The following is a 17058-nucleotide window of genomic DNA, read 5'->3' as shown; positions in this document are numbered from 1 at the left end:
GTAAATTGCCAAGACGCATATGATATGTCCCTATCATATTAGAATAAAGAACTTAAAGAAATCAAGTAAAGTTGCCAAGACGCATATGATATTGTCCCTATCATATTAAAGAACTAAAGAACTTAAAGAAATCAAGTAAAGTTGCCAAATGCTTTGTCATCAAATTAGTGGACGCATATGATATTGTCCCTATCTAATTATAGAAATAAAGGAACTTAAAGAACTCAAGTAAAGTTGCCAACGACGCCATATGATAATTGTACCCTATTCATATTAAAGAGAACTAAAGAACTCTTTAAAGAAATCAAGTCAAGTTGCCAAATTGGCTTTGTCATCAAATTAGTGAGCATATGTATGTTCCCTATCTAATATAGAAATTAAAGAATCTTAAATAACTCAAGTAACGTTGCCAAGACGCATAGATATTGTCCCTATCTAATTATAGAAAATAAAGAACTTAAAAGAAATCAAGTAAAGTTGCCAAGACGCATATGATAATGTCCCTATCATATAAAGACTAAAGAACTTAAAGAAATCAAGTTCAAGTTGCCAAATGCTTTTGTCATCAAATTAGTGACGCATATGATATTGTCCCTATCTAATTATAGAAATAAAGAACTTAAAGAACTCAAGTAAAGTTGCCAAGACGCATATGATATTGTCCCTATCTAATTATAGAAATAAAGAACTTAAAGAAATCAAGTAAAGTTGCCAAGACGCATATGATATTGTCCCTATCATATTATAGATATAAAGAACTTAAAGAAATCAAGTAAAGTTGCCAAATGCTTTGTCATCAAATTAGTGACGCATATGATATTGTCCCTATCTAATTATAGAAATAAAGAACTTAAAGAACTCAAGTAAAGTTGCCAAAACGCATATGATAATGTCCCTATCATATTAAAGAACTAAAGAACTTAAAGAAATCAAGTAAAGTTGCCAAGACGCATATGATATTGTCCCTATCATATTAAAGAAATAAAGAACTTAAAGAAATCAAGTAAAGTTGCCAATACGCATATGATATTGTCCCTATCATATAAATATAGGATAAATGTATATAATTATATATAAAGAAAAATATATGAAATATCCGTATATTTATTAACTAAAGAACTTAAAGAAATCAAGTAAAGTTGCCAAGACGCATATGATAATGTCCCTATCATATTAAAGAAATAAAGAACTTAAAGAAATCAAGTAAAGTTGCCAAGACGCATATGATATTGTCCCTATCTAATTATAGAAATAAAGAACTTAAAGAAATCAAGTAAAGTTGCCAAGACGCATATGATAATGTCCCTATCATATTAAAGAACTAAAGAACTTAAAGAAATCAAGTAAAGTTGCCAAGACGCATATGATAATGTCCCTATCATATTAAAGAACTAAAGAACTTAAAGAAATCAAGTAAAGTTGCCAAGACGCATATGATATTGTCCCTATCATATTAAAGAAATAAAGAACTTAAAGAAATCAAGTAAAGTTGCCAAATGCTTTGTCATCAAATTAGTGACGCATATGATATTGTCCCTATCTAATTATAGAAATAAAGAACTTAAAGAACTCAAGTAAAGTTGCCAAGACGCATATGATAATGTCCCTATCATATTAAAGAACTAAAGAACTTAAAGAAATCAAGTAAAGTTGCCAAGACGCATATGATATTGTCCCTATCATATTAAAGAAATAAAGAACTTAAAGAAATCAAGTAAAGTTGCCAAGACGCATATGATATTGTCCCTATCATATAAATATAGGATAAATGTATATAATTATATATAAAGAAAAATATATGAAATATCCGTATATTTATTGAACAATATAAGGAAATTATATATAAAACATATGAAAAGGAATATTTATTGTATGTATAAAAGAAAAAATTCAGAAATACTCCTATATTCTCTTAGTATTATAGAGAAAACCCATATAAGTGAGAGGTATTAGTAGTGTAAACGACGCTTTGATCGACAGAGGGTTCAAAAACTACTATAGGTAGGCAGTGGTTGCCGACCTCTCGTATTGTTCAAAACTTATGTATTCATATGATTTTGACAATAATATAAGGAAATTAATTATAAAACATATGAAAAGGAATATTTATTGTATGTATAAAAGAAAAAATTCAGAAATACTCCTATATTCTCTTAGTATTATAGAGAAAACCCATATAAGTGAGAGGTATTAGTAGTGTAAACGACGCTTTGATCGACAGAGGGTTCAAAAACTACTATAGGTAGGCAGTGGTTGCCGACCTCTCGTATTGTTCAAAACTTATGTATTCATATGATTTTGACAATAATATAAGGAAATTAATTATAAAACATATGAAAATGAATATTTATTATATGTATAAAGGAAAAAAATCAGAAATACTCCTATATTCTCTTAGTATTATAGAGAAAACCCATATAAGTGAGAGGTATTAGTAGTGTAAACGACGCTCTGATCGACAGAGGGTTCAAAAACTACTATAGGTAGGCAGTGGTTGCCGACCTCTCGTATTGTTCAAAACTTATGTATTCATATGATTTTGACAATAATATAAGGAAATTAATTATAAAACATATGAAAATGAATATTTATTATATGTATAAAGGAAAAAATTCAGAAATACTCCTATATTCTCTTAGTATTATAGAGAAAACCCATATAAGTGAGAGGTATTAGTAGTGTAAACGACGCTTTGATCGACAGAGGGTTCAAAAACTACTATAGGTAGGCAGTGGTTGCCGACCTCTCGTATTGTTCAAAACTTATGTATTCATATGATTTTGACAATAATATAAGGAAATTAATTATAAAACATATGAAAATGAATATTTATTATATGTATAAAGGAAAAAAATCAGAAATACTCCTATATTCTCTTAGTATTATAGAGAAAACCCATATAAGTGAGAGGTATTAGTAGTGTAAACGACGCTCTGATCGACAGAGGGTTCAAAAACTACTATAGGTAGGCAGTGGTTGCCGACCTCTCGTATTGTTCAAAACTTATGTATTCATATGATTTTGACAATAATATAAGGAAATTAAATATAAAACATATGAAAATGAGCAATTATCATATGATTAATGGAAAAAATAATTCATTTATATATGAATAAAGGAAAATTCTCTTAATATATAAGAGAATAGCACGTGTTGGGTGGCAAACAGAATTGAAAATACCCGCTTTGAGGACAGCGGGTTCAAAAACTACTATAGGTAGGCAGTGGTTGCCGACCTCATGCATTATTCGAAATATATATTTCGGATCATGATGATTTAAATTTGGTTACTTACAAATAAAGTATATTATTATCCGTACAAATTTGTTTCTCAGTTCTTATGAACATGGGACTTGGCTCCGCGGTTAATAGGAATATACGACTTTAGATAATATCGTTGAAACAACAGTCAAGTTTCTATTATACATAGAATAACAAATCGTTTCCATATATTATCGTTAATTTTTGGAGGCAGGCAAATTTATTGTTATTTATTTAATAATATATTACCTGCCGTAAAGTTGGAAAATTATATCGTTACCGCGGTATAATATATATATTCATATTTATTACATGATGGAAAAATTACAAAATTTTTAATATAGAAATCATATGCGCTCGGTTTTACGTTATGTATTACCAGAGAGTTATATGGATAAAGATAAATTTTAAATTTATCATCAAATTGCAAATGATTTAACTCAATATTTATATTGGTTAAACAAAAATTGTACATGTGTGGATACAATAATTATGTATGTTGGAAACAAAATGATATTTTAGAATGAAATATGTATAATATAAATACAAAATTATAGAAATATATATTATTGAACTTGTTAATAATGGTGAAACAAGTATAAAAATATAATGGAATATACGAATACGAATGCTATATAAAAATGGCCGTAATCGAATTAAAAGAGATTTAAAATTTTACCCAAAGGCAAAATATTGAAGTATTTTTCAATATGATATAATAAATGGAATTATATAAAATGGAAATCTATAATATTTATATTGCTTATTTCAATTCGAAAAATATGAATGGAATATGAAGAAAGAAACATTATTCTGGTTGATCCTGCCAGTAGTTATATGCTTGTCTCAAAGATTAAGCCATGCATGTCTAAGTACACACGAATTAAAAGTGAAACCGCAAAAGGCTCATTATATCAGTTATGGTTCCTTAGATCGTTAACAGTTACTTGGATAACTGTGGTAATTCTAGAGCTAATACATGCAATTAAAACATGAACCTTATGGGACATGTGCTTTTATTAGGCTAAAACCAAGCGATCGCAAGATCGTTATATTGGTTGAACTCTAGATAACATGCAGATCGTATGGTCTTGTACCGACGACAGATCTTTCAAATGTCTGCCCTATCAACTTTTGATGGTAGTATCTAGGACTACCATGGTTGCAACGGGTAACGGGGAATCAGGGTTCGATTCCGGAGAGGGAGCCTGAGAAACGGCTACCACATCTAAGGAAGGCAGCAGGCGCGTAAATTACCCACTCCCAGCTCGGGGAGGTAGTGACGAAAAATAACAATACAGGACTCATATCCGAGGCCCTGTAATTGGAATGAGTACACTTTAAATCCTTTAACAAGGACCAATTGGAGGGCAAGTCTGGTGCCAGCAGCCGCGGTAATTCCAGCTCCAATAGCGTATATTAAAGTTGTTGCGGTTAAAACGTTCGTAGTTGAACTTGTGCTTCATACGGGTAGTACAACTTACAATTGTGGTTAGTACTATACCTTTATGTATGTAAGCGTATTACCGGTGGAGTTCTTATATGTGATTAAATACTTGTATTTTTTCATATGTTCCTCCTATTTAAAAACCTGCATTAGTGCTCTTAAACGAGTGTTATTGTGGGCCGGTACTATTACTTTGAACAAATTAGAGTGCTTAAAGCAGGCTTCAAATGCCTGAATATTCTGTGCATGGGATAATGAAATAAGACCTCTGTTCTGCTTTCATTGGTTTTCAGATCAAGAGGTAATGATTAATAGAAGCAGTTTGGGGGCATTAGTATTACGACGCGAGAGGTGAAATTCTTGGACCGTCGTAAGACTAACTTAAGCGAAAGCATTTGCCAAAGATGTTTTCATTAATCAAGAACGAAAGTTAGAGGTTCGAAGGCGATCAGATACCGCCCTAGTTCTAACCATAAACGATGCCAGCTAGCAATTGGGTGTAGCTACTTTTATGGCTCTCTCAGTCGCTTCCCGGGAAACCAAAGCTTTTGGGCTCCGGGGGAAGTATGGTTGCAAAGCTGAAACTTAAAGGAATTGACGGAAGGGCACCACCAGGAGTGGAGCCTGCGGCTTAATTTGACTCAACACGGGAAAACTTACCAGGTCCGAACATAAGTGTGTAAGACAGATTGATAGCTCTTTCTCGAATCTATGGGTGGTGGTGCATGGCCGTTCTTAGTTCGTGGAGTGATTTGTCTGGTTAATTCCGATAACGAACGAGACTCAAATATATTAAATAGATATCTTCAGGATTATGGTGCTGAAGCTTATATAGCCTTCATTCATGGTGGCAGTAAAATGTTTATTGTGTTTGAATGTGTTTATGTAAGTGGAGCCGTACCTGTTGGTTTGTCCCATTATAAGGACACTAGCTTCTTAAATGGACAAATTGCGTCTAGCAATAATGAGATTGAGCAATAACAGGTCTGTGATGCCCTTAGATGTCCTGGGCTGCACGCGCGCTACAATGAAAGTATCAACGTGTATTTCCTAGACCGAGAGGTCCGGGTAAACCGCTGAACCACTTTCATGCTTGGGATTGTGAACTGAAACTGTTCACATGAACTTGGAATTCCCAGTAAGTGTGAGTCATTAACTCGCATTGATTACGTCCCTGCCCTTTGTACACACCGCCCGTCGCTACTACCGATTGAATTATTTAGTGAGGTCTCCGGACGTGATCACTGTGACGCCTTGCGTGTTACGGTTGTTTCGCAAAAGTTGACCGAACTTGATTATTTAGAGGAAGTAAAAGTCGTAACAAGGTTTCCGTAGGTGAACCTGCGGAAGGATCATTATTGTATAAAATCCTTACCGTTAATAAAAATTTGTTATAATACAAATACATTTTGAATTTACCAAAATTACTTACCAAATTACCAAATTAAAAAATTTACCAAATTTATATTACCATATTATCAAATTTACCAGATTACGAATTTTTACAAAAGCAAAGCGCATAATATGATATGATTATAGAACGAAACGATTCAATTGAATCAAATTAAAAATATATATATAAATATATATTAAAATAAAAGTTAAAATCAAAATAAAATGAATCTGATGGGTTTTTATTTATATGAGGCTTTGGCAACCTCATAAGATTTTAACATGTTGTGTAATGGCGGGCACAACAAAAAAAAATATTATATATATGTGGCTTTGAAATGTAAAAATAAAACTTCGAATATTGGAGAGATCGAAGATATCAAATTCGAAAATGGAAATCGAATTAAAACATTAAAAATAATGGTTATCAAAATAATTTGTTAATATAAAATGGTGAACTTTGTGTGTATATGGACCATAATATACACGCGTTGCGAATATGTATTGTTCATCTTAGTTATGAGCATACGTTGGCTAATGCAACAACCTAAAATATACAATGTTGTACCTGGTACCCATCAGGTTAATGTTTTATATAAATTGCAGTATGTATCGCCCAAACATAGTTAAATATAAACCGTAAATAACCAGATTATATGATACATAATGCTTATATGAAACTAAGACATTTCGCAGCATTTATTTTAGGTATAAAAATACATTTATTGAAGGAATTGATATATGCCAGTAAAATGGTGTATTTTTAATTTCTTTCAATAAAAACAAAATTGACATTATATAAAAATGAATTATAAAACTCTAAGCGGTGGATCACTCGGCTCATGGGTCGATGAAGAACGCAGCAAACTGTGCGTCATCGTGTGAACTGCAGGACACATGAACATCGACATTTTGAACGCATATCGCAGTCCATGCTGTTATGTACTTTAATTAATTTTATAGTGCTGCTTGGACTACATATGGTTGAGGGTTGTAAGACTATGCTAATTAAGTTGTTTATAAATTTTATAAGCATATGGTATATTATTGGATAAAATAATAATATTTTTATTCATAATATTAAAAAATATATATGAAAAACATTATCTCACATTTGGATGTGAAAAACGAAGAGAAATATTTTCTTTTTCAATCAAGTAATACTGAGAAATGTCTAGCATAAAAAATTGAATTATTTTTCATCTAGAATTGTCTCTTATTAATGATTCGGAAATAGAAAAAACTTGGTTATGTTATTATTCTTCGTTGGTTCGTTTAATGGAAAACACTTTGCTACAAGAAATAATGGAAATTTTATAACGAATTTAATAAAATGTTTTTATCATTATATATAAAGAATTAATGGCAAGAAAAAGTTATATACAACCTCAACTCATATGGGACTACCCCCTGAATTTAAGCATATTAATTAGGGGAGGAAAAGAAACTAACAAGGATTTTCTTAGTAGCGGCGAGCGAAAAGAAAACAGTTCAGCACTAAGTCACTTTGTCTATATGGCAAATGTGAGATGCAGTGTATGGAGCGTCAATATTCTAGTATGAGAAATTAACGATTTAAGTCCTTCTTAAATGAGGCCATTTACCCATAGAGGGTGCCAGGCCCGTATAACGTTAATGATTACTAGATGATGTTTCCAAAGAGTCGTGTTGCTTGATAGTGCAGCACTAAGTGGGTGGTAAACTCCATCTAAAACTAAATATAACCATGAGACCGATAGTAAACAAGTACCGTGAGGGAAAGTTGAAAAGAACTCTGAATAGAGAGTTAAACAGTACGTGAAACTGCTTAGAGGTTAAGCCCGATGAACCTGAATATCCGTTATGGAAAATTCATCATTAAAATTGTAATATTTAAATAATATTATGAGGATAGTGTGCATTTTTTCCATATAAGGACATTGTAATCTATTAGCATATACCAAATTTATCATAAAATATAACTTATAGTTTATTCCAATTAAATTGCTTGCATTTTAACACAGAATAAATGTTATTAATTTGATAAAGTGCTGATAGATTAATATGATTACAGTGCGTTAATTTTTCGGAATTATATAATGGCATAATTATCATTGATTTTTGTGTTTATTATATGCACTTGTATGATTAACAATGCGAAAGATTCAGGATACCTTCGGGACCCGTCTTGAAACACGGACCAAGGAGTCTAACATATGTGCAAGTTATTGGGATATAAACCTAATAGCGTAATTAACTTGACTAATAATGGGATTAGTTTTTTAACTATTTATAGCTAATTAACACAATCCCGGGGCGTTCTATATAGTTATGTATAATGTATATTTATATTATTTATGCCTCTAACTGGAACGTACCTTGAGCATATATGCTGTGACCCGAAAGATGGTGAACTATACTTGATCAGGTTGAAGTCAGGGGAAACCCTGATGGAAGACCGAAACAGTTCTGACGTGCAAATCGATTGTCAGAATTGAGTATAGGGGCGAAAGACCAATCGAACCATCTAGTAGCTGGTTCCTTCCGAAGTTTCCCTCAGGATAGCTGGTGCATTTTAATATTATATAAAATAATCTTATCTGGTAAAGCGAATGATTAGAGGCCTTAGGGTCGAAACGATCTTAACCTATTCTCAAACTTTAAATGGGTAAGAACCTTAACTTTCTTGATATGAAGTTCAAGGTTATGATATAATGTGCCCAGTGGGCCACTTTTGGTAAGCAGAACTGGCGCTGTGGGATGAACCAAACGTAATGTTACGGTGCCCAAATTAACAACTCATGCAGATACCATGAAAGGCGTTGGTTGCTTAAAACAGCAGGACGGTGATCATGGAAGTCGAAATCCGCTAAGGAGTGTGTAACAACTCACCTGCCGAAGCAACTAGCCCTTAAAATGGATGGCGCTTAAGTTGTATACCTATACATTACCGCTAAAGTAGATGATTTATATTACTTGTGATATAAATTTTGAAACTTTAGTGAGTAGGAAGGTACAATGGTATGCGTAGAAGTGTTTGGCGTAAGCCTGCATGGAGCTGCCATTGGTACAGATCTTGGTGGTAGTAGCAAATAATCGAATGAGACCTTGGAGGACTGAAGTGGAGAAGGGTTTCGTGTGAACAGTGGTTGATCACGAGTTAGTCGGTCCTAAGTTCAAGGCGAAAGCCGAAAATTTTCAAGTAAAACAAAAATGCCAAATTATATAAACAAAGCGAAAATAATACACTTGAATAATTTTGAACGAAAGGGAATACGGTTCCAATTCCGTAACCTGTTGAGTATCCGTTTGTTATTAAATATGGGCCTCGTGCTCATCCTGGCAACAGGAACGACCATAAAGAAGCCGTCGAGAGATATCGGAAGAGTTTTCTTTTCTGTTTTATAGCCGTACTACCATGGAAGTCTTTCGCAGAGAGATATGGTAGATGGGCTAGAAGAGCATGACATATACTGTTGTGTCGATATTTTCTCCTCGGACCTTGAAAATTTATGGTGGGGACACGCAAACTTCTCAACAGGCCGTACCAATATCCGCAGCTGGTCTCCAAGGTGAAGAGTCTCTAGTCGATAGAATAATGTAGGTAAGGGAAGTCGGCAAATTAGATCCGTAACTTCGGGATAAGGATTGGCTCTGAAGATTGAGATAGTCGGGCTTGATTGGGAAACAATAACATGGTTTATGTGCTCGTTCTGGGTAAATAGAGTTTCTAGCATTTATGTTAGTTACTTGTTCCCCGGATAGTTTAGTTACGTAGCCAATTGTGGAACTTTCTTGCTAAAATTTTTAAGAATACTATTTGGGTTAAACCAATTAGTTCTTATTAATTATAACGATTATCAATTAACAATCAATTCAGAACTGGCACGGACTTGGGGAATCCGACTGTCTAATTAAAACAAAGCATTGTGATGGCCCTAGCGGGTGTTGACACAATGTGATTTCTGCCCAGTGCTCTGAATGTCAAAGTGAAGAAATTCAAGTAAGCGCGGGTCAACGGCGGGAGTAACTATGACTCTCTTAAGGTAGCCAAATGCCTCGTCATCTAATTAGTGACGCGCATGAATGGATTAACGACGGACGTGTTTTCCTCGAGCTCCCATTGCTACGGTCATTGTTGAGTAAATCCGCGGATTTATACGTTGAAAAACGGAGTAAAGTGTGTGTGAAGGTGTCGCGAACAAAAGTTGAAAATTTGTGAGCGAAAGAACATCGCGTGTTGTGGAAATAAACGATTTTCAATTGGAAATTTTCCACGAGGGCCACGTGTTGAGTGAGAGCGCTCTCTGCGAGAGAGGCGTTAGCCCTTTTCGTGTGGGATTCTCTCAGCGCCAGCTGATCGGTTGTGAACTTTGCTAAGGTGTGTGCATTGGATAATTTTAGTGTTGCCATACCGAGCAATTGGTGGCGCCACTGTGAATAGGTGGAGCCAGTGTGCCATAGCAACCAGCCTCTGTCAGCAAGCTAAAGTTGCTTGACTTGGTAAAAGGAGGAGCCACTTCCATTGGGTAAGTCCGATGGAAAGCGATAGCACTGCGAGCGCCATGAGCGCCAGCAGTGCGTCGAAGAAGTCTACGCGTCGCAGGCGTAAAAGCGTACTGGCTTCAAAGAGCTCGGTGCCAACGCAGGCGAAGCTGGTTGCCGTGGCGGCGAATGGAGTTCCTGAACCCGTAGGCGTGTTAGACGAGGAGTTTTCGTCGATGGATGCCCCCGTCGCTGCTGTTGCCCCCGCTGCCGCCCCCGCCGTTGCCCCCGCTGTCGCCCCCACTGTCGCCCCCGCTGTCGCCCGCGCTGTTGCCACCGCCACAGCTGCCACCGCTGCCGCTCGTGCTGGGCAAGCAGCCATGATGGCAGAGCTGTCGGCCACTCAGCGTATGGTGCGCAGCAGTTTTCGCAGCCTAGGAGGGGTGAACACGGACGAGCTCACCTTGGCTATCAGCCGTTACGACGAGCTGGTTATGGCGTTGATGCTCAGGTGTGGAGAGCTGGAGACGCGGCTGGCTATGCCACCGCCACCGACCCCGTCGATGACTACGGCGGCCAACCCTCCTCAGATGCTTCAGGCAGCACCCATTGATGCCCCGCGGACTGCGAAGGTTCGCGAGACATGGTCAGCGGTCGTGAAGTGCGACGACCCAGCGCTATCGGGGAAGGCGATAGCTGAGAAGGTGCGAAATATGGTTGCACCCTCCCTCGGAGTCAGGGTTCACGAGGTGCGTGAACTCCGGAGAGGCGATGGAGCCATTATCCGCACACCCTCAGTCGGAGAGCTGCAGAAGGTGGTGTCATCGAAGAGATTCGCCGAAGTGGGACTAAATGTTACGAGGAATGCTGCTGAGAAGCCGAAGGTAGTCGTTTACGACGTGGACACGGCCATCAGCCCGGAGGAATTCATGACGGAACTGCGGGAAAACAACTTCGATGACACGATGACGGCATCGCAATTTAAGAAGTCGGTGCACCTGTTGACTAAGGCGTGGTCGGTGACTGACGGCGCCACTGTCAATGTGACGCTGGAAGTCGATGATGGAGCGATGGCGAAGCTTGATGTGGGTCGGGTGTACATCAAGTGGTTCTCGTTCCGATGCCGATCGCAGGTCCGCACCTATGCCTGTCACAGATGCGTGGGCTTCGACCACAAGATCAGCGAGTGCCGTCAGAAGGACAACGTCTGCCGCCAGTGCGGGCAGCAGGGCCACAACGCGGCAAGGTGCCAGAACCCGGTGGACTGCCGAAATTGCCGGCATAGAGGGCGACCCTCGGGACATCATATGCTCTCGAGCGCTTGCCCAATATATGGCGCGGTGCTAGCGAGGGTGCAAGCTAGACATTAATGTTTAGCTTCATCCAAGCGAACTGTGGCCGAGGGCGAGCTGCGACCATAGAGCTTGGTGTCCGACTCAGGAGTTCAAGCTCAATGTTCGCACTGGTGCAGGAGCCGTACCTCAGCAGCGACGGGATGGATGTGCTGCCTCAAGGAATGAGGATTTACACTGACCGGCGAGGGAAGGCAGCCATCCTAGTAGATCAGCAGGATGCCATCTGTATGCCAGTGGAGACCCTCACCACAGAGTATGGCGTATGTCTGGTAGTAAAAGGGAGTTTTGGCTCAATCTTCCTTTGTTCAGCATACTGCCAATTCGATGCACCTTTGGAACCGTACCTTCGGTACATGGATGCGGTCCTGCTACAGGCTAGCAGAACCCCCGCAATCCTGGGCCTCGACGCGAATGCAGTGTCCCCCATGTGGTTTGCCAAACTCTCTCGGCATGCCGAGGGGCAAGCTAACTACAGTCGGGGTGAGCTGCTGTCTGAGTGGATGCTGGAGGCAAGAGCCGCCGCCCTAAACCAGCCAACAGAGGTGTACACGTTCGATAACTACAGAGCTCGTAGTGATATCGACGTGACAATCGTCAACGAGGCAGCATCTATGTGGGCCACATATGAGTGGAGAGTGGACGAGTGGGAGTTGAGTGACCACAACATCATTACTGTTGTGGCCGAAACAACCTCCACGAGCGCAGTTGAGAGCATAGCTCCTGTGCCGTCCTGGAACCTCTCCAATGCACGTTGGCGATTGTTCGAAGAGGAGATGGTGAGTAGAACAGCCGAACTTCCGGGAAGCTTCTCTGAGTCGCCGTTGGACCAGCAGGTTTCCACCCTGCGTAGTATCGTGCATGATGTGTGCGATATTGCGTTGGGTAGAAAATCGCCAAGATCGCCCAGCAGGAGAGCACGTTGGTGGACTGCCGACCTGAGCGCTGCGAAGGCGCGAAGTTCGGAGACTTCGTCGCCGACTCCAGGATGCACGGCATCGTGATGACGATGTTGCTGCAGAGCCTTTGGTAGTCGAGCTGAGACGGACCTCAGCCAACTACAAAAGGCTCATTGGGAGGGCGAAAATGGACGATTGGAAACGCTTCGTGGGAGATCATGCCGATGATCCATGGGGGCGCGTCTACAAATTTTGCCGAGGTCGAAGAAAGTGCACGGAGATTGGGTGCCTCCGCGTGAATGGCGAGCTGATCACCGATTGGGGTGATTGTGCACGAGTGCTCCTTCGCAACTTTTTCCCAGTTGCGGAGTCCGAAGCACCGACTGCCATCGTGGAGGAAGACCCACCGGCCCTTGAAACACTCGAGATTGATGTCTGTGTTGGCCGACTGAAGAGCAGGCGTTCGCCTGGCTTGGACGGCATCAATGGCACTATTTGTAAGGCAGTCTGGCGCGCCGTACCTCAGCACCTGGCAGCGTTGTACTCCCGTTGCATCCGATCGGGATACTTTCCCAGCGAGTGGAAGTGCCCACGAGTAGTGGCGCTACTCAAGGGACCCGAGAAGGACAAGTGTGAGCCCTCCTCATACAGGGGAATTTGCTTACTGCCAGTTTTTGGCAAGGTGCTTGAGGCAATCATGGTGAATCGTGTAAGAGAAGTTCTTCCGGAAGGCTGCAGATGGCAGTTCGGTTTTCGCCAAGGACGTTGTGTGGAGGATGCTTGGAGACACGTGAAGAGCAGTGTTGACGCCAGTCCAGCGCAATACGTGCTCGGCACATTCGTGGACTTCAAAGGAGCATTTGACAACGTCGAATGGAGTGCTGTACTGCGCCGACTAGCCGACTTGGGATGCCGGGAAATAAGCTTGTGGCAGAGCTTTTTCGCCGGCCGAAGAGCAGTAATCCGAAGCAGTTCCGGTGCAGTGAATGTGCCGGTAACTAGAGGTTGCCCGCAGGGGTCAATCAGCGGCCCATTTATTTGGGACATGCTGATGGATGTACTGCTTCAGCGCCTCGAGCCGTATTGCCTGCTAAGTGCATACGCGGATGACCTGCTTCTTCTCATCGAGGGAAACTCCCGAGCCGTGCTAGAGGAAAAAGGAGCGCAACTGATGTCCATCGTTGAAACGTGGGGAGCGGAAATAGGCGTTGCCGTTTCGACCAGCAAGACGGTAATAATGCTGCTCAAAGGTACCTTGAGACGTGCGCCCACGGTAAGATTCGCTGGAGCGAACCTGCCGTATGTGCGCAGCTGTCGGTACCTTGGCATCACGGTCAGTGAAGGAATGAAATTCCTCACGCATATAGCTTCGCTTCGCCAGCGGATGACCGGAGTCGTTGGAGCATTGGCGCGTGTGCTACGAGTCGACTGGGGCTTCAGTCCTCGAGCCAGGCGGACCATATATGCGGGACTCATGGCACCTTGTGTGCTATTTGGTGCCTCGGTATGGTATGACACCGCCGCACAGGTAGCTGCCAGGAGGCGACTATCCTCCTGCCATAGACTGATCCTGCTTGGATGTCTATCGGTATGCCGAACAGTGTCCACCGCGGCACTGCAGGTTCTTGCTGGAGCCCCCCCGCTTGACTTGGCCGCTAAGAAATTAGCGGTCAAATACAAGCTGAAGCGTGGATACCCGCTGGAGGAGAACGACTGGCTCTATGGCGAGGACATTACGCGTCTAAGCCGTGAGCAAAAAGAGATTCGCCTAGAGGAATGCTTGCTATTGAGTTGGCAGAGCAGATGGGATGACGACAGCGAACCAGGACGGGTGACGCACAGGTTCATCCCGGATGTCACCCTCGTCTATCGGGATCCGAATTTTGGTTTCTCGATGATGGCGTCTTTCTTGCTCACTGGGCACGGGTCGTTCAACGCATTTCTGCATGGGAGAGCCCTTAGCGATACCACTGCTTGCGCATGTGGTGATCCATACGAGGACTGGATGCACGTGTTGTGCGCCTGCCCTCTATATGCAGATCTGCGAGACCTCGATGGACTTGGAGTGCAGCGTGTTGGCGAGGACTGGACATTCGAAAGAATCCTGGAGGATCGGGAGAGAACGCAACGGCTGGTTGTGTTCGCTGAGTTGGTGTTCCACAGAAGAAGAGGCAGATAGCCTGACGCCGTGCCGTGTGGTTAGCGGGCGAGAATACTGCCACAGCTTGCCGCAGCTTGTCGTAGAAGGCGACTAATGCGGCAATAGGTCACTCCGCCCGTGCTTGTCGGAGCCAAAGAGTGAGGCCGACCGAGCCTCTAATTTTCGGTACCACGGGTTGAGCAGTTCCAAGACTGCTCATTGAGGTTGGCCCCCTTGTGGGAGTATCGTGGTGGCTGTGGTTGGTACCCATATCGCGGGTAGAGCCTTCATGCTCGACGTTTGAGTAACGGCGCGGGTTGCGCAACACTCGGGTGCTGTGACCCATAGAACAGTAGAGATTTTAGGTAGATCTCGCTCCTCAGCAAGGGGGAGTGCTTGCCCGGCAAGCAAGCACTCGAATTGCTACCGGGGTGGTCGCTATGTACATAGCTATAGCTTCCAGACCGGGACGTTTTGTTCAGCGTATTGGACACATGCATCATATGCTCACTTGTGGGTGTATAGGGTGCCGTGGTTGTAATCCCTTCAATGTGGAACACGCCACGTAAAACAAGTTCGGAGGGATCCGATTCATACACTGTCCCTATCTACTATCTAGCGAAACCACAGCCAAGGGAACGGGCTTGGAATAATTAGCGGGGAAAGAAGACCCTTTTGAGCTTGACTCTAATCTGGCAGTGTAAGGAGACATAAGAGGTGTAGAATAAGTGGGAGATATTAGACCTCGGTTTGGTATCGTCAATGAAATACCACTACTCTTATTGTTTCCTTACTTACTTGATTAAATGGAACGTGTATCATTTCCTAGCCATTATACGGATATATTTATTATATCTTATGGTATTGGGTTTTGATGCAAGCTTCTTGATCAAAGTATCACGAGTTTGTTATATAATCGCAAACAAATTCTTTAATAAAACGATGCATTTATGTATTTTTGATTTGAAAATTTGGTATAACTCCAATTACTCAGGTATGATCCAATTCAAGGACATTGCCAGGTAGGGAGTTTGACTGGGGCGGTACATCTCTCAAATAATAACGGAGGTGTCCCAAGGCCAGCTCAGTGCGGACAGAAACCACACATAGAGCAAAAGGGCAAATGCTGACTTGATCTCGGTGTTCAGTACACACAGGGACAGCAAAAGCTCGGCCTATCGATCCTTTTGGTTTAAAGAGTTTTTAACAAGAGGTGTCAGAAAAGTTACCATAGGGATAACTGGCTTGTGGCGGCCAAGCGTTCATAGCGACGTCGCTTTTTGATCCTTCGATGTCGGCTCTTCCTATCATTGTGAAGCAAAATTCACCAAGCGTTGGATTGTTCACCCATGCAAGGGAACGTGAGCTGGGTTTAGACCGTCGTGAGACAGGTTAGTTTTACCCTACTAATGACAAAACGTTGTTGCGACAGCATTCCTGCGTAGTACGAGAGGAACCGCAGGTACGGACCAATGGCACAATACTTGTTCGAGCGAACAGTGGTATGACGCTACGTCCGTTGGATTATGCCTGAACGCCTCTAAGGTCGTATCCGTGCTGGACTGCAATGATAAATAAGGGGCAATTTGCATTGTATGGCTTCTAAACCATTTAAAGTTTATAATTTACTTTATAAACGACAATGGATGTGATGCCAATGTAATTTGTAACATAGTAAATTGGGAGGATCTTCGATCACCTGATGCCGCGCTAGTTACATATAAAAGCATTATTTAATACAATGACAAAGCCTAGAATCAATTGTAAACGACTTTTGTAACAGGCAAGGTGTTGTAAGTGGTTGAGCAGCTGCCATACTGCGATCCACTGAAGCTTATCCTTTGCTTGATGATTCGATATAAAATATATAAGTACTTTTATCATGTACTTATAATGGGTGCCCAGAGTGCCCAGAATAGTAGCCAGTAGCCAAATGCTTTGTCATCAATTTAGTGACACGCATATGAAATCAAGTAAAGTTGCCAAGACGCATATGATAATGTCCCTATCATATTAAAGAACTAAAGAACTTAAAGAAATCAAGTAAAGTTGCCAAATGCTTTGTCATCAAATTAGTGACGCATATGATATTGTCCCTATCTAA

General features: G+C 41.0%; 2 non-coding genes and 1 pseudogene across 2 annotated transcripts; all 3 read left to right on the top strand.

Annotated features, from left to right (window-relative positions):
• Nucleotides 1-4070: 4070 nt before the first annotated feature.
• Nucleotides 4071-6065, top strand: LOC113564727. Its single transcript, XR_003408265.1, has one exon. It is a non-coding gene; the product is annotated as a small subunit ribosomal RNA (ribosomal RNA).
• An 849-nt stretch (nucleotides 6066-6914) lies between these two features.
• Nucleotides 6915-7093, top strand: LOC6555922. Its single transcript, XR_046894.1, has one exon. It is a non-coding gene; the product is annotated as a 5.8S ribosomal RNA (ribosomal RNA).
• Nucleotides 7094-7482: 389 nt separating this feature from the next.
• On the top strand, nucleotides 7483-16811 carry LOC6555920 (annotated as a pseudogene).
• The last annotated feature ends 247 nt before the right edge of the window (nucleotides 16812-17058 follow it).

The sequence above is a fragment of the Drosophila erecta genome, unplaced genomic scaffold (assembly GCF_003286155.1).
Source record: "Drosophila erecta strain 14021-0224.00,06,07 unplaced genomic scaffold, DereRS2 tig00000429-arrow-arrow-pilon, whole genome shotgun sequence".
NCBI lineage: Eukaryota > Metazoa > Arthropoda > Insecta > Diptera > Drosophilidae > Drosophila > Drosophila erecta.
This window is presented reverse-complemented; position numbering and strand designations above follow the sequence as displayed.